The 22632-nt window shown below is 47.7% G+C and overlaps 1 pseudogene; it reads left to right on the top strand.

Annotated features, from left to right (window-relative positions):
* Window positions 1–739: 739 nt before the first annotated feature.
* Window positions 740–21790, top strand: LOC117717661 (integrin beta-2-like protein; annotated as a pseudogene).
* Window positions 21791–22632: the final 842 nt, after the last annotated feature.

Raw genomic sequence — 22632 nt, 5'->3', positions numbered from 1 at the left:
CTCTCTTTTTCTATGTGTATCTGCCTGTCTCTCTTTTTCTGTCTCTGTCTTTCTCTGTGTCTCTGTCTCTGTGTGTGTATCTGTCTGCCTGTATCTCTCTTTCTCTGTCTGTCTGTCTCTATCTATCTATCTATCTACCTACCTACCTATTTTTATCTATCTCTATTTTTATCTCTCTCTGTGTGTGTGTGTGTGTATGTTCTTGTTTCTCTCTGTGTGTCTCTCTGTGATATTCCCCCACTGTGACTGTCTGCCCTATGACTGTCTATCTATCTTTCTCCTCTTGGTCTCTCTCTGTATGTCCTGGCATGAAACACACACACACACACACACACACACGCATGTGTGCTGCATTTGTAATATGTGGTGGGTATGCTACGTCTGTGTTGATATATGGCATATGCTATGTTTGTGTGTGTGTGTGTGTGTGTGTGTGTGTGTGTGTGTGTGGTATGGCATATGTGTGTATAAGTATGTACCCTACTGTGGGTACCCAGTCTATGCTTGGTGCCCCAGGCACCTCAATAGGTATATGGTTCCACCTTTGTCCTTCCCTGAGCCTGATGACACTGGTGTCTGACTTGTATGGAAACTTTCTGATTTTTGTACCCTGTGGTAGCAAGGACAAGATCCTCTCCACTCTCCACTCAGTAGACATTTACACCCTGTGTTTCAGACAAGCCCAGAGAGGATCTGTAAGTAGTCTCCTAGAGTCACCAAGCCCTTCCCCCTACAAGACATGCTGGGCCAGTGCATCCTGCTACCCATCCTAGCTGGACTGCTGTCTCTGGGATCTAGTGAGTTCTATGAAGTCATCTCCACATGAGGTATTTCACAAACAGTAGGCACACCTCATGGGCATAACAACTCCAAGCCACTAGGAGCTGTAGATTCTGACCTGACCTCTCCTGGGTCTCTTTCCACCCACCCCTATTGACTCTAGAGCAGCTGGGGTAGGCAGAAAGTGCTCACCCAACCTGTCTCTGCAGCCCTGTCCCAGTTATGCACCAAGGACAAGGTGAACATCTGTCAGGATTGTATCTAGTCAGGACCCAGCTGCGCCTGGTGCCAAAAGCTGGTAAGAACTAAGAACTACAGGGGTTGACTGGTGGAGTGTGGCATCTAGTCTTCTCTCTCTCTCTCTCTCTCTCTCTCTCTCTCTCTCTCTCTCTCTCTTCCCTACCTCCCTGTCTGTCTCTGTCCCTCTGTGTATGTCTGCCTGTATCTCTCTTTCTCTGTTTCTCTGTGCATCTGAGTATGTGTCTACCTGTCCCTCTCTTTCTCTGTCTGTGTGTTTGTGTGTCTGTGTCTATCTACCAATCTCTCTCTCTCTCTCTTTCTCTGTGTGTGTCTCTCCCTGTTTCTCTCTGTATGTCTCTCTGTGATATCCCCCACTGTGACTGTCTGCCCTATGGCTGTCTGTCTTTCTCCTCTTGGTCTCTCTCTGTATGTCTCTCCCTGTTTCTCTCTGTAATATCCCCTGATGTGACCATAACTGACTACCTTATCTGTCTCTTTCCCCTCTGTCTCTACCTGTCTATCCCTCCCTCCTTTCCCTCCCCCAGTGAATAAATGTATTTCTATCTTGTTCAATATTCTGTGACTATCATTTGCCCAATGTTGTGTCAGAGTTTCAGGCATGTCCATGGGCCCCTCTAAGCTGTTCTGGGTACTCAGAATGACTTTCCCCATTTGTTTTAAGTACTTTGAGGAGGGGGGAGGTATGTAGATGTATGTGCCCATGCACACAAGTAGAGAAAAGAACAGAATAACACTCTCTGCTTATTCCCTTGAAACAGGATCTCAATAAACCTGAAGCTAGGCTAGTGACCATAAGTGCTTATGCTTGGGTAACAGGCACATGTGGCATTAATTTGTAGATGCTGGGGGATCTGAACTTAGGTACACAATGTTGGAGGGGGTAGTTCAGGGGCAGGAAAGGGCCTGCAGCTCATGGCTCTGCATGACTTGGAATCCTCAGGACAACCAAGGCTGTCTCCAAGACCAGGTATTCTTTGGCAGACTGTCCCAATCCACAGAGATTTCTATGCCAAATTATAATGGCAAGAGAGGAGGAGATAGGCCAGGGGCTTTAGTCCTTCATGGTCAGTCAGCTTCCCCCGATACTAAATGGGTCCTTTCCCTAGAACTTCACAGGGCAAGGGGAGCCTGACTCAGTTCACTGTGATACTCCAGAGCAACTGTTGCTAAAAGGCTGCACATCTGAGTACCTCGTGGACCCCAAGAGTCTTGCTGAACCCCAGGAGAACAAGGAGAGAGACCAGAAGCAGCTGTCCCCACAAAATGTGAGTTTTCTTGAGACCAGGTAGCTTTGAGTTTGGGGTGGACCAGGCACAGAGCATTTACAGGAGCTCGATCAGCATTTCCTGGGTATCACTGTGGACAGGTAGACTGGATCTCAGCTTCTTTTTCTGATGGTATAATAAAATACCTACACAGACAGCTCAAAGCAGAGAGGGTTTGGTTCACAGCTCAAAGGAGCATGCAGTCCATCATGGTGGGGAAGTTCAGGCAGCAGAAGCTTTAAGTAGCCAATCACATCCCATCTATAGTCAGGAGGCAGAGGGTGATGGGAGCAACCACCACTCAGCTCCCTCATCTAACTCATAGACCCAGGATCCCAGCTAGAGAGTGGTGCCGCCCACAGTGGACAGATCCTCCCACCTCAATTAACAGAATTAGGACGACCCCCACAGGCTTTCCCAGAGGCCTGTCTCCCAGGTGATTCTAGATTCTGTAAGGTTGACAGTTAACATGAGCTCCCAAAACCCTCAGGAGGCTGAAGCAGGATCATCTGAATGCAGGAGATGATTTGAGGATAAACACAGATACACAGACACACATATACCATGCACTATATATATATATTATATATCATATATAAAAATTTAAAAGACCAACTTTTTCCATAGTGTTGCCTCTTGCTGCCTCTAAGCAAGAACCCAACCTCCATTGCCTATGATCTATGCTGGATGCCTCGCCTTGTCTCTCTTATCCCTGAATTGTGTTTTTGTTCTGCTTTGTTTTGTATTTTACAAGGGAGAACAAACCATTTGAAAAATACTGTTACATTCACTCTCAGAAGGCCAAGGTACTCTTGACAGAATAAGGGCTATAATAAGTCCTCCAGCCAACAGATTTAAACCAGCCTTGCCCAACAGATTTGACCATGACCACAACAAACATTTCAGAACACAGGCTCCAGAGTTCCTATGAGGCCTGGCCCCAGGGAGTCAGGGTAACAGATCAAGCCTTGGTCAGGAGCAAAAGTCTCCACAGCCTGAGTAACTCACCTACCAGATGTACAGCTCATGGATCTGGAGAATAGAACTCCAAGATCAGGGTGCTCACAGGGAGGGCTGTTGGATTCCCTGGAAGCCTCCAGCCATCTGCTCAATATCCCAAAATAACAGACAGAGGCAGAAGAGTTCTTGCTCCTATCCCTTCCCCAATCTTTTGTTAAGACAGGATCTCACCATGTAGCCAAGGCTAGCCTCAAACTCAGAGATTCTCCTGCCTCTGCCTCCCAAGTGCTGAGGTTAAAGGTATGCATGAGCAGGCATAGGAGTCAGTATCTTTTTAGAGATGCTAACCCAGGCAGCAATGGCTGAACAAACTGAGGGGACTGAGGAACTACTGGAGAGAACTATCCTAGTACAGCACATGCTCAGCGCCCCAGCAGTAACCTCTTCTCCCTCACAGGTCAAGTGGCAACATTCAAAGTGAACTTCCAGCAGACTCAGCGTTGACCTGTACTTCCTAACGGGCCTTCCTGGCTCTGTGCAAGGCCACCACTCCAATGTCCAGACACTGGGCAGTGACCTGCTCCAAGCCCTCAATGAGATCTCCAGGTCAGGCCGAATCGATGAGGAGGCCCATGGCCACTGGAGGCTTCTGGCTCAGCTCTTCCCCATATCCTGGGAAACCCCTGCTCCCACCCACCAGAGGGAGAGATCTGAGGGGTCTCAGGCCATCTGGAGGCAATGAGACCTGGAAGTTATCTATAGATTTCACTATTAATCTGTGATGTCATTAATTTGCCTGAGGCTTGCCTAGATCTTCTCAGGTGACCATTGTAAGCTGGACCTTGCCTATGTCCTGAGTTAGGGGCCAATCTCACTTGCAAGCCAAGACAGCAATCCCTGTGCAGAGTTCACTCCTGACTCCTCTCAGACACACACCAGCCTTCATCTGTCCCAGGCTCTCTTTATAATGTCACTGCTGAAGTAATCTGACACTGCCCTGGCTCAGGTCTCAGCCCTCTAGCCTCCCTTGGTCCCTGAACATATTGCACTCAGACCATGGGTACATACCTTTTCCATGGTGTCAGACTACAGAGTGACACAAGCACACGCTCCTTTGCAAGGACTATCCCGGAAGTACCCCTGTGGTCTCTTCACTGGATTCACCTGTCACAATGGACACCACAGTATTCTTCTTTGTGGGGAATGTTTTTGGGAGTCTGGTTCTGGAGAGATGGGCTGTGGCAGTTTCAACTTCTTCAGAGCAGACATGTGTTTCACATCCCTTACCTCACACTTTGGGCATCTTAGCAGACATATCTCAGAGTCAGTCCTGACTGCCTTTTTCTGTTGTCTGGATGCTGTGAAACACCAGAGGAGGAGAGGCAGCAGCTACCCCTCTGCAAGCTGCCACACCTGTCTCCTTGGAGAACCCAGCTAAGAAAGCACAGCAGGTAACTCCAAGACACTTCTTCCCCAGGGAGAAATCAGCTGGCGCGATGGGACCTGGTTTCTGGTGCCACTGACAATGATTTCCACTTTGCTAAAGACAAGACTCCGGGTACCAGACAGAACACCAGTGATGCTGTCACCTGGAAGACGCCATGTACAGGCGCAGGGGAGAACCTGTGAGAACCCTTCCTGCCTGGCACCCTCTGGGACTCAACTCTTCATGACACAAAACAAGGGGGAGGAGCAGAAAAAAACCAGCACTCTTACAAACTTGCCCCCATGCAGTGGATGGGGGAGAAGGGGCAGGGTCACACAGGTCCCATGCAATGGAGTGGGGGAGAAGGGGCAGGGGCACACAGGCCTACCTCTCCAGAGCGTTGGATACCTTTTTCCAACCTAAGCAACAAATTCAAGAAAAACTTCATGTCGGGTCTCTGAATATCAGCCTTGGGACAGAGCACAGCGGTAGGACACTAAGACATGCTGAAGACAGTCTCTCCTGTTCTGCAAAACCAGTGGGAAGTCACAAAGAAATAGAGATGAGCTAGAAGGAGTCAACTAGGGGGACCCTGGGTCCACACCAAGAGGCTGTCTCTAGGGGATTGGGTGGGCTGGTAGGGAGAACAGCAGGCAAGTCCCAGCAGGACTAATGTGACTGGATTGGAGGATAATGAAGGTCTCCTACCTGAGTCCCAGCCTAGCATGACAGCTGTGGGTCTCTGATAAAGAGGTTTTGTGGGTCACAGGTGACTGGATATGGGCTAGGTTGTAAGGCAGAAAGAAGACACCAGGAAGGATTTGAGGGTCCTTGGGTCTGCACCAAGAAGCTAAGCACATTGCAATTTCTGGTGTTTTCTTAACTGTCTTTCAATATCATCCATTTCTGATTAATTCTGTTTCACATCCTTAAGACATCTTTTTCTGAGAAAAGTACTGACACAGGACAGGGACAGCCAGGACTTGACCTGACACCAGAGTCCTCAGAGCCCTAGGCGCTTGCTTTGGCTGGGGAGCCTGACAGGATGTCTCTTCTCCCCAGGACTACCAGTCAATGGTCCATCTGGCAAGCAAACTGGCTGAAAACAACATCCAGCCCATCTCCATGGTACCCGCGAGGATGGTGGAAACCTATGAGGTAAGAGAGATGGTCACGAGCAAGGGAGGCATCTCAACTGCAGGGGCGGAAGCCCACCATTCTCACAGCATCACCAAAGCTCCGTTTCCACATGCCAGATTGAGGGCCTGGGGCCAGAATAGGACACGTGTCCAGTGGCCTGAGATAAGGAAGATGATGGCCATAATCTATTTGTAAAGTCTGATGACCAGTTTTAAGCCAGCAGGGTACCTACAGGAGAACCTCAGACCTAACGTCTGCAGTGGGACCACTGGGGACCTCAGCTTCCTCCTCTTTGATGGACAGTGATGACCACCTGAGAGGACCACTTATAGTGACCTCTGAGCTGATTCATCCAGTTACTTCAGAAATCAGCTCCTCCAGGAACAAATTCTCCCCATCTGAGTGACAACAGTGTCCCCTGACATCATCCATTCTCAGAGCTACAGACACACGTTTTCCACGTTGACTTCCCTTGTGTCTCAACTCTGAGGGTATGATGCCTTACACAACAGCCAGGTGCAGGGCTAAGCTGAGTGTGGACCTGAAACCTATAAAAGCTGGTAAAGTGACATTTGTTGGCTGTGTGTTGCTGAATGAGGACTCAGGGTTGGGTCACATCACAAGTCTCAGGCAAGCCTGGGTTGCCAGGACAACAGGCAATTCTTGCTGTTAGGTTTCCAGGCTTCAGCAAAGTGGGGCTACTGTATAGAAACACCAAGAAGGAAGAGGAGGCAGCCTGGAATACTTCCATAATGGCCAGCCACAGAGGACAATGGTTTGACTCTGCACAGGTTGCCAGCCAGGGGATCAAAGAGGAGACCACTCCATAGTCAGGATATCACAGCCCCTATGTCCTCATCTGTAATTGGGCTATGACAGTCCCCCTGCTTCAAGAGGGATCTCAGTGCCTACTGACCTTCCATTCATGTGCTCAGAAGACCATCGAGGAAAGAGCATATGTGATATGCTATGCTTTCCAGGTGTTTGGATATGTACCTGGCCCAAAGGGGCTGAAAGTCTGCCCATCCCAGGAGAGATCCTTAGTACAGCTCTTCCCACACTGCCCCAGGCGCAATTCTGGCTCCACCAGGAAAAACTGTGCCAGGCGCAGGGCCGGAGCACCCAGGAGCTGGAGGGAAGCTGCCGGAAGGACAACAGTTCCTTCATTTGCTCGGGGCTGGGGGACTGCATATGTGGGCAATGTGTGTGCCACACCAGTGATATCCCCAACAAAGTGATCTACGGGTGTGACAATGTCAACTGTGTGATATGTGATATGACGGCCAAGTCTGCGGTGGCCCACATGAGTGACAAGAGCCACCAGGAGACGTTGAGTGGAATGCTGGGACAGACAGGTGGACAGATAAGTGCTAGACTTACTAAGCCACACAGGAGCAGCAAGCCTAGGCAGGCCTTCCATCTCTGTGAGGGGTCAGGCATTGTCCTAGGAGGGTAACTGGTAACAGTCCTGACTCAAGAGTTATTTAGACACAATAGGGAGCCCAGTCTGGATGAAAGGTGATGGTGTTGCTGGAGAGGTGGGAGGAGGGGCAGGAGTCTCCCTGGTCTCTGTATCTTTGCCCATCTATCCTTGCAAGGTATAGGTCCACTGTGGGTTGTCTGAATGAAAGGCTGAAGGAGTGCAGTGGCCATGGTCGATGTCACTATAACAGATGCTTCTGTGACCTGGGCTACCTGCCACCACTGTGTGAGGAGTGTCCCAGCTGTTCTTATGGTCACTGCTATGAGTACCAGTGAGTTGTCCCCACCACCCACACTGGCCTCACTGCCAGGCTACCTTGAAGTCCCCAGGGACACCACTACACCATAGTTCTCAGCAAGATCTGGCAGACCCAGCAGGAAGCCTTATTTTGAGGGGAATCTTACCACCATTGGGTCTTTGGATCCAGTCTTGACTAGCTCTGCCCTTCATCTCCTCACAGGACCGCTGTCTGTTTCCACCCTCACTTGCACTGCTGTGATGGCCTCTTAGGGTGCCTAGGACTCTCACCACAGGATCAGCTTGTATGCGGACATTCTCACATATTACACGCTGTGGATCTTGACAACCCCATGTACCCTGAGACACCTGTTCATCCTTGCACACCTGCACCCCTTAATTATTAGGCAGCATGACATGCTAGTCTACACTCACACACTATGCACCTTGACAGACCTGTGAAGTCTTGCACACCAGTACATACTGATCCAATAGTGCATGTTAACAGACTCACACAACATTAATATACTAATTAATATAATATTAATATAAATGTTAATATACTCACACAGCATGCACCCTCACACACACACAGCCTTACACATCAATACAACTTATCCACCAGGGTGTCCAGACATACCAGTATGTACTCACATAACTTGCACCTTGACAAACTCACACAGCCTTGCACATCTGTTCACCCTGATTCACCAGTGCATCCTAACATGCAAGTATACATTCACACAGCATACACCCTGACACATAAATCACCCTTACACACCAATACACACTTATTCACCAGTGCACTTTCACATAGCAGCGTGCACTCACGCATCAGTCACCCTAACACACCCATGCAGCCTGACACCTGTGAAGTCTTGCACACCTGTGCATCCTGACACTTTCATGCATCTCTGCATAGTGCTGAGACCCCAACACACCTGAGTGTCCTCACATACCTGTGCACCTGGCCCGTCCATGTGACGTTTGTCTCATGCTCTTGGGCCTCCCTCACCACCTGATTCCGTCAAACTCATTCTCATCTTCTCCTCAGCTCCTGTGCCAGGTACTTGGAACACAGAAGTGCAATAGGATACATAGTTTGTCAGAATCTGCTGTTTTCAACCTCTCTCTTGAATGACAAGAAGTGTATGACTAAACGGGACTCGGAGGGCTGCCAGATGACCTTCACTCTATATCAGCCAGGCTGGAGTGACATCAATTCCATCTATATAAAGAAGAGACTAGGTGAGACTGGACAGTGCCCAGATCTGGTACAGGTAGGACATAGTGACAATAACTCTGGCTACAGGTGCCTCTGCAGATATCGAGAGGGCTGCAGAGGGAAGCTCTCTCTCTCTCTCTCTCTCTCTCTCTCTCTCTCTCTCTCTCTCTTTCTCTCTTTCTCTCTCTCTCTCTGTGTCTCTCTGTGTCTCTCTGTCTCTCTCTATCTCTCTCTGTCTCTCTCTGTGTCTCTCTCTCTTTCTCTCTCTCTCTGTGTCTCTGTGTGTCTCTCTCTCTCTCTCTCTCTCTCTCTCTCTCTCTCTCTCTCTCTCTCTCTCTGCCCCAATGGGTAAGGACACCCAGCAGCAAGAGGAGAACTATCTGGGATACTTGGGCAGGTACATAGCAGGGAAGCTGGCGTCCACAGCCTTACCTGGCCCTGCACTGAGAGATGGACAACAGGCAGGGTCCCCTGGGGGTAGCTCCAGTATGTGTTGGGCAGGAGACCACTGAAGCATCACACCACATAGTGAGGGCATCTTCCATTTGATGGTAGGGCCCTAAAGGCTGGAGCCTATTAGCTGTTTCATGACACCTATGAGATGCCTCAGAGAGGTATGGGGTCCTGCTGCCCACAGATCTGTTGGGCCCCACTAAGCTCAGGTCCTTGCCTGTGAACTGGAGATCCTGACCTGGTCTTCACGGGGTTCATATTCCAAAGAGAGAAGACTCCTGGCATGGTCCTGTCAGACAATGCCCTGCACAGGCTGTTGCTACAACAGCAGTTAAAATGATACAAAGACCCTATGCTCACCATGCATCTTTACATAGTGCTGAGCCCCCAATACTGGGGAAAAATGGGATCAATGGGACAAGGAGGTCTGTCATCCTTCTGTTCCTGAGCATCCAGGGAGCCATTAGAAGTTCCCAGAAGAAGACTGGCAATATCCACAGTGTCTTGTTTAATCCCAGCTGACATCTAGGGTGGACATGGCCCTTTCAGTGACAGAGCTCTCAGGAAACAAAGTAGACATGGTGCTGTCCAGGACCAGGTAGATATAGTAGTGACATAGTCCTGACAGGGTACAGGGTAATACAGTCCTAGCAGGAGCCAGAAAATAGTTCTCTCAGGGTATCAGGTAGTTGCTTCCTTGTCAGTTGGACACTGCCCTGTCAGTCAGTACAAAGGGTGTCTAAACTGTCTAGGACCAAGATGGCATGGTCCTGTCTTGAGCTAAGATAGACATGGTCCTAACCAGTAGTGCTGCTTGGTCAGGACTAACAGATTGAAGATGGACAGACTGAGCTGTGCTGAGTCTGCAAGGACAGGCACTATACTTGGATAGAGATGGTAGAATAGAAGTTGAGGACTTGGTAAGAGTTTGAAAGTCCAGAGTCCTCCAGCAGATGGGATGGGAAGTCAGGGATTAGAGTGGTTGGAAGAAGAGTTAAATGACAATGGCCAAAGATGTTAAAGATGCTAGATTTGAGCAAAAAAACAGGTCTTAGGTGTGCAACTCTGGAATTCTAGCTCCCCCGTGCCATCCACGCTTAGAGGGCTGAAGGGACAAAGGTAGCAAAGCCACTCAGGCAACCACAGAATATGCAGCCTGCAGTACATGGTGACTCTTGCAGGACAAAGAACTCGAGTCCACTGTTCCCAACCCTTCCTAGAGTTGGGCTCCTTGAGAATGGGGAGGGGGCACAGACTCTGTATGAAGAATTTGAAGCTGAAGACTTGTCCTCGGGCCATAAGCACGGGCCTTCCCAGGGGTCCCCATTTCCACTGTGCAGTGAGATGACTTAGAGTCCTTCAGGCATGTTCCTAACCTTCTCTGTAAATAAGAGGCCAGGCCCAGCGGCCTTTAAGTATTGGGGGTCACAAGGGCTGGCCTTGATTCTGATGGGGGCTGAGGCTATGTTCTCTTGTCTACCTGTATTGTGGGGCAGACAGCAAGTCTCTGGAATGGGGTCCTCTTAAGGACTGGGTGGCATACAGAGACTATAGACTTTGGGTAAGACTCACTATTTATGGCTTGTGCTTTTTCCTTAGTGTGTGCAGAAAGCTCCAATGCCACCATCATGCTGGGTGTTACAATGGGTGTCCTGATGGTTGTTATCTTCCTGCTGGTTTTCTGTATGCTCTCTGGGAAGGAAACCCAGAAGGCTGCCAAGCTCTCCAGAAAGGATGGGGTTCAAAGCACACTGGCACAGCATAAGTGGCTAGGCTGTGTGAGCCTGCACTCTCCTGTCCTCTGGGACTTCTCACACTGTGGGTTGTAGCTGCTTCTGAAGGTCTGCATACACCCTGCCCCAGCAGTTCAGCTGAGTGTGCACAATATTTAATCTCTACCCTTAATATCTAATTTATAAGAAGACCTTCCACTTCTATCTTGGTCCTCAAAGTAATATCTTTAAACTGGACATCCCCAGAAGACAGCCCCAGAAACCCTCCCTGTACTAACAAGAACATGTTTGGTTTCTCCCCAGAAGAACCTTATTTCCAAGAATACCACCATGAGGAGCCAGTGTGGAATCTGGAGAGACAGAGTACCAATGAAGGTGAGGCACCAGGACCAACTGCATGGGACCAGCAAACCATGCCTTCTCCACCCTATGACCAATCAGGACATGGCTTTTAGTCACCACAGAATCACCATCACAGCAAAAGCTGTTGTGCTGTCTCTTTCCACAGTGACCAACTTGCCAAGTTGCAGTCATTCATAAAAATGGAGAAAGAAACTTCCTAAATCTTAGGAGTCCAGACACATGCTTTTCTGTGTGAAAATTAAGAAACCAGTTCAATTAAATGTAGGACTCATTTACATGTTAAATCTCTCTTTTGGGTATATATTCCTGTGTATGCACAGAGCACATGTGAGTGAATGTGTGTGGGGGCCACAGGTTGACATTAGGAGTCTTTTCTGATTGCCCTGGACCTGGAGTTCACCAGCTAGTGAGGCTGGCTAACCAGTGAGTTCTAGGGACCTCTCCCTCCCCAGAACTGGTATTATAGACACACACTGCTATGCCCAACTTTTATATGGTTTCTGAGGATACAGGTCACCACGGCAGGAAAGTCATGATAACCAGAGCATGAGGCAGTCGATCACAGTACATGTGTAGTCAGGGAACAGAGATGACAGTGAATGTTAATGCTTTCTTCTTTGTCCCCTTTTACTCAGCCTGGATGCCTGGACCAGCCTACAGGATGGCTCTGCCAGTATCTGGGGCGGAGATTTCTACTTTAGTTACTTACCTCTTTGGAAATGCCCTTTAGAGCGTCTCCTGGGTGATTCCAAATCTAGTCAAGTAGTCAACCAAGGTTAAGTACCACAGGCTACAGCCATGTCATCAACGCCCCCTGATTTTTCAGATTGCTGTGGATCTTGGACCTCTCAGCATCCACCATTCCATGACTTTTTTTTTTCTTATGTATACAGCAGCCTCCTGCATGTATACCTGAAGACCAGAAAAGGGCACCAGAGCTAATTAAAGATGCTTATGAGCCACCATGTGGTTGCTGGGAATTGAACTCAGGACCTCTGGAAGAGCAGCCAGTGCTCTTAACCTCTGAGCCATCTCTCCAGCCCCATAAGTTGACTTCTTAAATAGAGGAAAAGAGGGTAGAAGGAAAAGGGAATAGGGGGAGTGGAGAGAGGGAGGGAGGGAGGGAGGGAAAGAGGAAGAGAGAGAGAAAGAGAGAGAGAGAGAGAGAGAGAGAGAGAGAGAGAGAGAGAGAGAGAGAGAGAGAGAACAAGCATACCTGTGTGTCTTGTTTCTCTGGAGAGCCCATGCAAACACATAGGGTAATGGAAGTCACATGGTCTGGTCTAATGGTAACTGATGTTTTAATTCACCTTTCACTGCCTGGCATAGTTTGGATATGAACCTGTACGAACCTGTCCCCCACAGGCTCACATGTTTGAACACTTGGTCCCCAGCCGGTGGTGTCATTTGGTGTCTCCTAGTCCTTCTTACTAGTACTACACCCTGATGATTAAGAGTTCAAGTGATGGAGCCAATGGGGGACCATTCTTATTAAACTACCACACCTCCTCAGATCAACCCATCTCCTCACCTCACTCATAACCTTACTACTTGGTAAGGATGCTAAGAGCCTCCTCCTTTAAACATTTACTTAAACATGTGCACAGATGACTCTCCATTATTCAGTCTCTCGGCTCTAATCTGTTCTGTATTTTGGACTTTTATACAGCATAACCTCCAGATTTATCTCAGGATCCTACTCAGAAGATGTTATTGGTTTTATTTTTAATGATAAAATGAGAAGTCAGGAATCTGCAGGGCTATTCTATAACCACGGGTGGCTCTACCTCACGCTCTTACAATCACATGCTTGGGACTTTCAGGTTAGGGGCTGTATATTTTCCAGGGAAGAGGATGAAACCTTGCATTATTTCAGGTCCCTGTTGTGCCTTGCTCTCATTTGTCCTGAAAAGGTAAATGGGTGTGAAGAACACTCCACACTTTTTGCTTATGTGTGTCATTGCTCCTATAGACCTGTAAGAGAGAGCTCCTGCACATCACCCGCAGTGGACTGCTGGTCACTCTCCAGCTTCTTTGCAAAGTTGTTTCCCTGTAATCATCAGAATCCAAAAGCAGCTATAATGCCGCACCGTTCCTCTATATACCACACGGTTTGCTATAACAGCAGAAAGTCTAAAGTCGCTCCAGAAGGTGTAGTTTTCCTGCCTTCCATTTCAGCTCTTCCCCTGATCTTTGTTTGCCTGACCAGCAGTCAAATAGAAGAGAAAAGTAGGGTTCTGTCCCAAGAAGCAGAAGCACCTGTCTCCCATATCCTGACTTGACATCTTTCCGCCTGTGGCTGGGGTAAAGCATTTAGACACAGCCCCTTTGAGATTTGTAGTCTTTCACTTGACAGCCGCTGAGTCTTCCCTCTCTGCTTCAAAGTCTTCTCAGTTGGAGGGGATGCTAATGTCCCCAGTCAACAAATATGGAAGAGCATCCTTGTGGCTCTCAGCCCTTTGAGCAGACCCGCCGTAGACGCAGCATGTATTCCTTGCCACAGTGCCACTGGGCTTGTTGGGCTCATGCCATCAAGAGCGACAACTCATACTGGCCCCACGCATTATGTTGACAGCTTACACATCCTCACACTGGCCCCACGCATTACGTTAATAGCTTATACATCCGCATGTCCCTTTCCTGCCTCGGAGAGAAGAATCGTCTAGGTTCACAGATGACAGAAAAGTTAATTTAGACAAGTAAAGACACAGCAAAGTTTGTATAAATATCTATGAAAAAAGCTGCCATCTAGACAATGGCAGGGGACAGAAGAGGGCGAGGCCAGTGGACCTACATTTCATATCAGCAGATGTCTCGAATAAATCCCAGGGATTCTCAGTAAGTCGTGTTAGCAGCTCAGATCCTCCTGTGGCAGGGCTGTTAGCTACAGTTTACCAAAAGGCCCGACAGCTCTTGTTGAGGGTACTTTCAGCCCCGACTTCAACTCCCTCTTTTTTTTTTTATTTAATGTAATTGTATTTGTAGAAAATTCCGACGTGTGATAAACGCTCTGTGCTTGTGTACTCGGTGAGATATGTGTGGTTATGAATAGGCTTACTGCCTTTGTAATGTCTTTGGGACATAAGATGATTTTGCAGGTATTTTTAGGTGTTGGAATCACAAGCTTCCTTCCGGGCAAGTGACTACTAGCACTGTTAATTGTTAAGAAATCTGTCAGGTCTATTGATACAAGTTTGCAGTCCTGGCTACTCAGGGAGGAGTGGGCAGGAAGGCTGCAAATTCAAGCCCTGTCTAGGCTGCAGGGTGAGTTCAAGGCTAGTCTGAGTGATTTAGTGAGACTATGTGTCAAAATTAGAAGTCAAGGAGCTAGACAGACAGATGGCTTGGAGATGAACGGCTTACTGTTCTTACAGAGGACTTGAGTTCCGTTCCCGGCATTACACTGGGCTGCTCACACCCATTATAACTCCAGCTCCAGAGAATCTGATGCCCTCTTCTGGCCTCCATAGGAATCCATTTGTACCTGCATGGATACACACACAGACCTGCACACATATAGACGAATAAATAATAAAGTAAACCTTCAAAGAATAAATAATAACAAAAGTAAAAAAGAAATAGGTGACTTAGCTCAGAGGTCCAGTTCTTGCCTAGTACATGGGGTGTTCTTAGTCACAGTACCATAAGAAGAAAGGGAAGGATGAAAGAAGAGAGGGAGGAAGTGAGGAAATGAGGGGGGGGGTTAGGGAGGGAAGGAGAGAGGGAGGGATGGAGGGAGGGAAGGAAGGAGAGAAGAATAAAGAAAAGAAAGAAAGGAAAAGAAAGAAAGAAAGATGGATGGATAAAGGGGAAGAGAAGGGAGGGAGGGAGGGAGGGAGGGAGGGAGGGAGGGAGGGAGGGAGGGAGGGGGGAAGGAAGGAAGGAAGGAAGGAAGGAAGGAAGGAAGGAGCAAACATTAAGCAATCTTGAATGCACGCGGAGATGAACCAGACCTCTGCCAACAACCACGTTTCTCAGATGCTCAGACACCGCACCACAGGCCGCACAGGAAGATATCTCTCTCTGGGCTTCCTCTGCACTATGCTCCCATGGGCCTCCTGTCTCCAAAGAGGGGCACTCTAACACTGCAATAACCTCTAACAAAACATCCCGCAATGACCACTCACAGGTGTAGCTTTCAGCCCCGTCTGCTGGCTTGAGATGCTTTGGTAGTTAAGAACCCAATGAGTGGCCAGTCCTGAGCAAGTACAGAGATTCCTAAAGCAGTCAAATCACTGCCTGGAGGTAAAATCAACATGCCTCCAAGTTTTTGTAGTGAATCTTTTCTGTCGGCATTCACGGGCAAGGCAGACGGTGCCTGCCCCAATGCACACAGCTTCAGAACAGGTGGGAACAGGCCAATATGGAGCCTGCCTTCCTGCGGGAAACTGAACAGGAAAACAAACATTGAATACAAGATTGCCCAGCATCACACTTATGCCATTAGCCAGCAGCTCTAGGGAGGAAACATTTATGGTGACATTAACGTGTCAGAGGTGCTGAGTCGGGAGTCGGGAGGGCTCAGGGACGGTGAGAATCCTGTCAGGCAGGCAGAATGGCTTGAGAGTGGGGGTAAAGTTTATGGAAATGGGCTGGAGAGATGGTTAAGCATCCAGAGAACTTAATGCTCTTGCAGAGGACCTAAGCTGTTTTCTGTAGCCATGTGGGGCTCATAAACTTCTATGACTTGGTTGCAGGGAATCCAACACCCTCTTCAAGCTCCCAAGGAAACCACCAGGTATATGTGCTGTGCATGTACATACATGCAGGCAAAACACTCATACACAAATAGTGAACATAAATTTTTCCATTAATTTATTTATTCATTTTATATTTAGATTGCTGCCCCAACTTCCGGTCCTGCCTCACACAGTCCCTCCCCATCCCTACCTCCCCATCTCCTCACCCCAGGTATCCCCCTGATACTGGCACATTGAGTCACTGAAGGGCTAGACACATCCTTTCCCAGTGAGGCCAGACCAAGCAGCCCAGTTAGGGGAATAGATTCCACAGACAGGCAACAGCTTTAGGCACAGACCCTGCTCCTCCAGGTGTTGGGTGAACCCACATGAAGACTGAGCTGTGTGTGTGTGTGTGTGTGTGTGTGTGTGTGTGTGTGTGTGTATTCAGAGGAATTAGAAGTCATGTCAGAGGAACAGGAAAGAAGTCACTCACCAAGACTGCAATTTAAACAAAGAGCAGCCCTGGCCAGCTGTCACCCCTGTATATAGAAAGGGACCTCTTGTCACTGGTAGCCAGAAAGGCAATTTGGACTTGAAGCTGGGATGGCAAACTGGAGCCCACATGTACACATAAATATAGAGCATATACACTAACACACAGAAATATACACATGCCATATATGTGAGCACACTCATGTACACACAAGTACATATACACACCACATGTGTAGATATAAATGCAAACAATACATATACATGCAACTCATACACCTACCAAATACATACTCATGCACAGACACACATATACACAGGCACGCAGCACACAGAACAGCACGCACACACAAGCCATGAAGCTTCAAGAAGACAGGAAGAGACAAAACTTTCACCCTTGCTACCCTCATGATAGAAGCCTTCAGCTGCTACGCTGCTCCTAACTTTCCGACTTCTCCTTTCTGAAGGTGGGGTAGGGACTCCATCACCTGCAGTTTTTAAAATTAGTTTCTTATTTAGATTTGTTTCTATTAGTTGAACTACCTCAGACTTTATTGTCCATGAAATTTAAAACTGTTGCCCGGCTGTTTGCATATGATACCATCCTATAAAACACACACACACACACACACACACACACATACTATTTATGTTTCTAAAGAAAAAATATTCAACACCTTTGAATTACAACACCTTTGGGTTACTCCTTTGGGCCACCTACATCTTCCCACAGACTTAACCAGAACCTTCTGGAAGTTTCACTGTGTCAACACAGTATTACTAGGAGGTGAGACATCAATTTCTCAGCCTGAGGCTGCTGTCTGGGCAATAATTTTCATGGATCTGCCTAGGGTCCCAATGCTCACTACCCCGTTACATTTTTTTAGAAATGGCACATGCTCCCGGCAGCATAGGGAGCTGCTTAGGACTCCAGCTACCACCAGAGACCACAGACACTTTTGTCAAGGCCTCAGTGCCCAAGGGTTCCAGGCTGAGCTGAAGGGACTCAACCGTTTGCTACCATAGAAACACCCACCTCGGTACTGCCATGGAGAAGGGTGTTATATGTAGCAGGATATTTTCCCCGCAACATTTACCAAAAACTGGATAATTTGGGAGGAACTAATGTGGGAGGAGTAAGGAGAAGAAAAGGAGAGGAAAAGGAGACACTAGGAAGAAGCAGAGATGTAGGAGCCCTGGAGGACCACGCATGTATCCAGCGCAGTCCTAGGTAACAACTTATATCATAAGGTTAGATATTGGGACATACCTCTAATTGTGTGGGCATCTTGTTAACTGAGCATTACCCAACATATAAAGCCTCTGGATAATCTTTAAGCATTAGAGTCTCATTTCTACCGGGTACCGAGTGGATGGCGGGATGATCTGGGCTCAGCCCAGCCTTGTGGAGACAGCGTGGTAGATTGACAGAGCCATCTCCCATGCTGGCACCTCGTGGGTGGCAGGGCTGGTATTTCTGGCTGACTGTTTCTAGTGGGCATGGCCTTTGGCTGCATGGTGGCAGAGCTAAGCAGAGCCACCACTGCTTAGATAGTTGCCCCAAGAAATAGCCATTTTAAAATATTACTGTAACAGTTATGTATACTTAAAAAGACAGCTTTGTTTCTAATCACTGGGTCACACTGGGTGATAGGACGGGTGCTGGTGCCAGCTTGCCTGTACGTATGAACATCTCTGAGGTAATGAGAGACCTCAGAGGACCACCATTCTTTCTCCTTGTTCTCTGGATGTGAACATGGGCACCAAAGGGCCTGACCTACTCAATCAAGGAAGGTGAACACCTAGGGCATCCTCATGATATGCACTTCAGGTAAGTGGCTTATCCTTTAGAGAGAAGAGCCATGAAGCTGCTAGGCAGAGTGTATTTCCTTCCTTCTTCACAAATGCACTCTCCATTCCTTGATTTCTGGACATTCCCAGTCCACCCACACCCATTGTGCACCACCTCACCCAGCTCAGTCCTCCCCAGAGAATGACTTATACACTAACCCTAACCTCAATGAGCTTACAGGACATCTGGCTTCCAGCTAGGGCTGGTTCAGGGCAGATTCCCATGGTTTGGCTATATCCCTCCACTTAAGGCCACAACAACCACAGGGCCTGCTCTATACAGGTCTAGCCAACTCTACTGCCCTGACAGTCCTCTCAGGCCTTCTCAGTTTGCCTGCTCCAAGGCCACCAGAGCCTTTCCTTGTCAAGGCCCTTGGTGTGCGCCATCGTCCTGAGACTTTATTATCTTACTTACCCTCACCTTCTTCCCTCTCTGAGCTCATCGGCTATTACCTGTTTCATGGAAGAGAGGATTTTCAAACAGGATGAACTACCCATCCTCAAGGTGTCCTAAACACTTCAACCTCAGGGGCAAGATACTGATAATACATCTCCTGTCTACCATGGCCTGCACTCACTTTTGATGTCATCTGCTTGCTGGGATCATGCAGTGCAACCTTCACCTCCTGTAGGACAGACCTCCGAGGTCAGAGGCACACATCGCAGTGAAAAGGCTCCCAGTTATCCTCAGCGATTGGCATCACAACTTCAGTCCTGCTGTTCTAAGTCAACTACAAGAGGTCCTGGAAAGACCAGGCAGGTTCAAAACCAGCCGGGAAGTCAAGTGGGGTCATTTCCTGGCCAGGATTTGATGGCACAAGGCTTTGGGGGATGCTCATTTAACTAGATTTGCACCCCCATCAGTCATTCATCGCCAGAGACCCTTGTCTATGTTTAAAAGAAACGACCTTGTCTGTGTCATTTGCTGACTGCCTCCTCCCACCACAGCCCCCTGAGCTGCCTCGGCTGTCTGCAGAGTGAAACACTCTTTTACCACGTCAGCAAAACACCACCACGTTGAGCTGAGAGCTGCCTTGAGGTTTGCAGGATCCCTAAATAGAAACCAGTCGACTGCAGGTTTTCACACTGAAGAAAGCACAGATTGTGTCTGTGTGAAAGAGCCCATGACACGTCAAGGTCATTTATAAGTCTCTCTCTCATCTCTCATTCTCTCTCATCTCTGTCCAACAGAGTTTGTTTCAACAATAAAAACCTGTCATCTGACTGCCCATAGAGTAACCACTAGCCATGGGTGACTGCTGACCACTCAAAAGTGGGCTGATGTAATTGAGGGAAAAGATCTTGTATCCTGTTTTGGGTATTAAAACTTAAGTTTAAGTGGTGTTATATGGCTCTGCAACAAGCAGGAATGCTGAGTGACAAGGAATGTCATCTTGATCCTTTGGTTAATAATTTCACAGAATTCACTAGAATGTATGGTTGGGTAGCAGTTTCCTCCCTGATTAAAAAAGAAAAAAAAACCTGCCATATTAGAAGAAAACTTCTTGAGACAGGATGTTGTCCGAAGGGTGAAACACTCCATCCTGCAGTGAAGCTTTTAAGACAGGAAGTGAACAACTCAAAATAGTTCCAAGGAGTCCCCTGAAATTGACCAGATTCACTGTAAGTCCTCCTTCCTGTAAGTGTATAAGCAGTAGAGTTACTCTCAGAAAGTGCCAAGTGTTACTCTCAGAAAAGCTGAGCTGTCTGCAAGATGCTCAGGTCAACCGAACAACCTGGAAAGGACACTTTGTAGCCCCTTGAGCTGTCTGCAGGCTGTGCAGTGTGTCCTCCGGTTTCCAGCTCTTTTGAGCCATCACCCATACTGGTACCCTTTTGTAATGCAGCTGTCTTTGAGTGATTTCTGCTCCTGTAAGTAATCCCTCACCCATAATTTTTTCTGTAAGTAGCCTCAATAAAACTCATTGGTTCACCAAGTTGGATTGTAGTGCTAACCATACCCTTGGTCAGTTGTTGGTTGGCTGTCTAAGGTGAATAGACATTTGTTCACTCTTCACAGGAATAGTCTTGGCATATGTCAAAAGCGAAAGTCTACCTTATCGGTAGCATAGTTAAACATGGGAGTGACTGCTAGCCAGCAGAGAAGTCTGTACCAACCTGTTTGGATCACAAAATAACCAAATGCAGGCAGTGAAATTCACTGAGCACACCTAGGTGTGAAGGGGGTTTGGAAAGGGCAGAAATTTCATCCTGAATCCTAACCTTCATGTTAATTTTACATGGGGCAAGAAGACACATGAAGATGGGCCACAGAGGTCTCCTGATTTCCTTCTTGAAGGTTGCTTCATTTCTAAATGCTGTAACTCTTTGAATTACCATCCAAATCTTAGCATTGAGGAAGGCAGCACCAGGGCTGGAGAGATGGCTCAGTGGTTAAGAGCATTGGTTGCTCTTCCAGAGAACTCAGGTTTGTTTTCCAACATCCACATGGCAGCTAACATCCATCTTTAAGTCCAGTTCTGGAGGATGTGATGGTCTCTTCTGGCATCTATGGGCACTGCACACATGTGATATACACACACAGTAATACAGGCAAAACACCCATATGCATAAAATAATAATTTTTTAAAGGCAGCACACAATTCTCATTCCTCCCCACACCAGGGGTATCTCCTCATTCAGTGGACAGCAGTTAATACAGACTCATAATCAGTCAAAGTCAGTATTATAGAGAGTAATGGACTGTGTAGTGCTCACCCTAAGTAAGCATCTGTATCATCCCCTTGCTGGCCAAGGCTCAGGAGCTATCACAGAAGAGGGCTGCTGTGAGTTCATGAGTGCAGTGGTCCTGCTGGATCCAGAAGTCTTCCCTGACATCTGCACTCATGAACTCACAGCAGCCCTGGCTGCCTGGACCAGGCTTGTGCAAAACCAAGCCAGTCAACATCACAGCATGGAAGGTGTCCAGGATGGTTTCATGTCAACTTAACACAAGTATGGACATCAGAGGTGAGACCCTCAATTAAGAAAATGTCTCTGTGAGATTAGGCAAACCTGTAGGGCATTTTCTTAATTAGTGATTAATGGGAGAGGACCTAGCTCATTCCATCCCTGGGCTGGTGGTCTTGGGTTCTGTAAGAAATCAGGCTGAGCAAACCATGAGAAGCAAGGCAGTCAGCAGCACCCCTCCATGCCCTCTGCATCAGCTCCTGCCTCCAAGTTCCTGCCCTGTTTGAGTTCCTGTCTTAGCTTCTTTCAGTGATGGACTTCAGTGTGGAAGTGTAAGCCCCTGGTGAGTTGTTCATTGTCCAGCAAACAGTCCCACACCCATCCATATGCCACAGAACTGGTTGAAAAAGAAGAGGGCATGAAGTTGGAATGGGGTTGTCGAGAGGTCTGGGAGGAGTCAGAGGAGGTTTTAACATCACAGAATGGACAAAAATACATTGTGTCCATCTATGAAATTCTCAAAGGATAAATTAAAAATATAACAATAGAAAAAGATAATACAAGGTGTTTGGCTTTTTGTTTGTTTATTAAATAGTATATATCTCTTTCCAGTTCTTTCATGACGCTGGCAGAAAGTGAGCTTTGTCCATTATCAGGTAGAATCCACATCTAATTCACCCAAAACCGTGGTGACTAGGGTATGGAGCAATGGGAATGACTGACTGTCTTCTGGAGAGCGTCAGGACATGCACACAGACATTGCCTCCCTGAGCTCCAGTTGCCAGTTACTTACAAGACACAGTTGATTCTGGTCGTTGGGCTCTTGGTTCTGTAATAATGCTCAGTAATGTGCCTAGCCGTGAAACACACATAAAGACCATATTACCATGATCTCAGACAACAAAAGCATTTTGAAGGTTGTAGCAGGATCTATATCTGCCCTTCGTTGGATTAGCAGGAGTGTCAACTCATGAGGAATGTCACCATGACAGACTCTCAGGTTTTACTTGGCCACCTTAAGGAATTCATCAAAACCATGACACATCTCAAAATCAAATTCTTCTTGGAATACAGGAAAACTGATTCCTCCCGTCACTGTAAAACATCAGCTCCAGTGACTCCGATGCAGCCTCTTTGGCAAAGCTGAGACCCAGTCTCAGGATACGGAAGAGAATGGCATTGACTTGGTGGGTGTGCACCAAGTACAGCCATGAGAAGTCTTCATTATACTAAAGTCACATTTCTGACCTTCTGAGGACTGGAGATGTCAAAGGAAACCCGTGGATGAGTCACTGGGCTGGGCCGATGTTTACTGGGTTCCTGGTAACAAAGGCAGAAGGGTCAGTGTGCTCACTGGCTGGGCCCTGGGCA

Source organism: Arvicanthis niloticus, chromosome 12 (assembly GCF_011762505.2).
Source record: "Arvicanthis niloticus isolate mArvNil1 chromosome 12, mArvNil1.pat.X, whole genome shotgun sequence".
Taxonomy (NCBI): Eukaryota; Metazoa; Chordata; class Mammalia; order Rodentia; family Muridae; genus Arvicanthis; species Arvicanthis niloticus.
The sequence above is the reverse complement of the archived record's forward strand: the minus strand, read 5'-3'. Positions and strand labels throughout refer to the sequence as shown.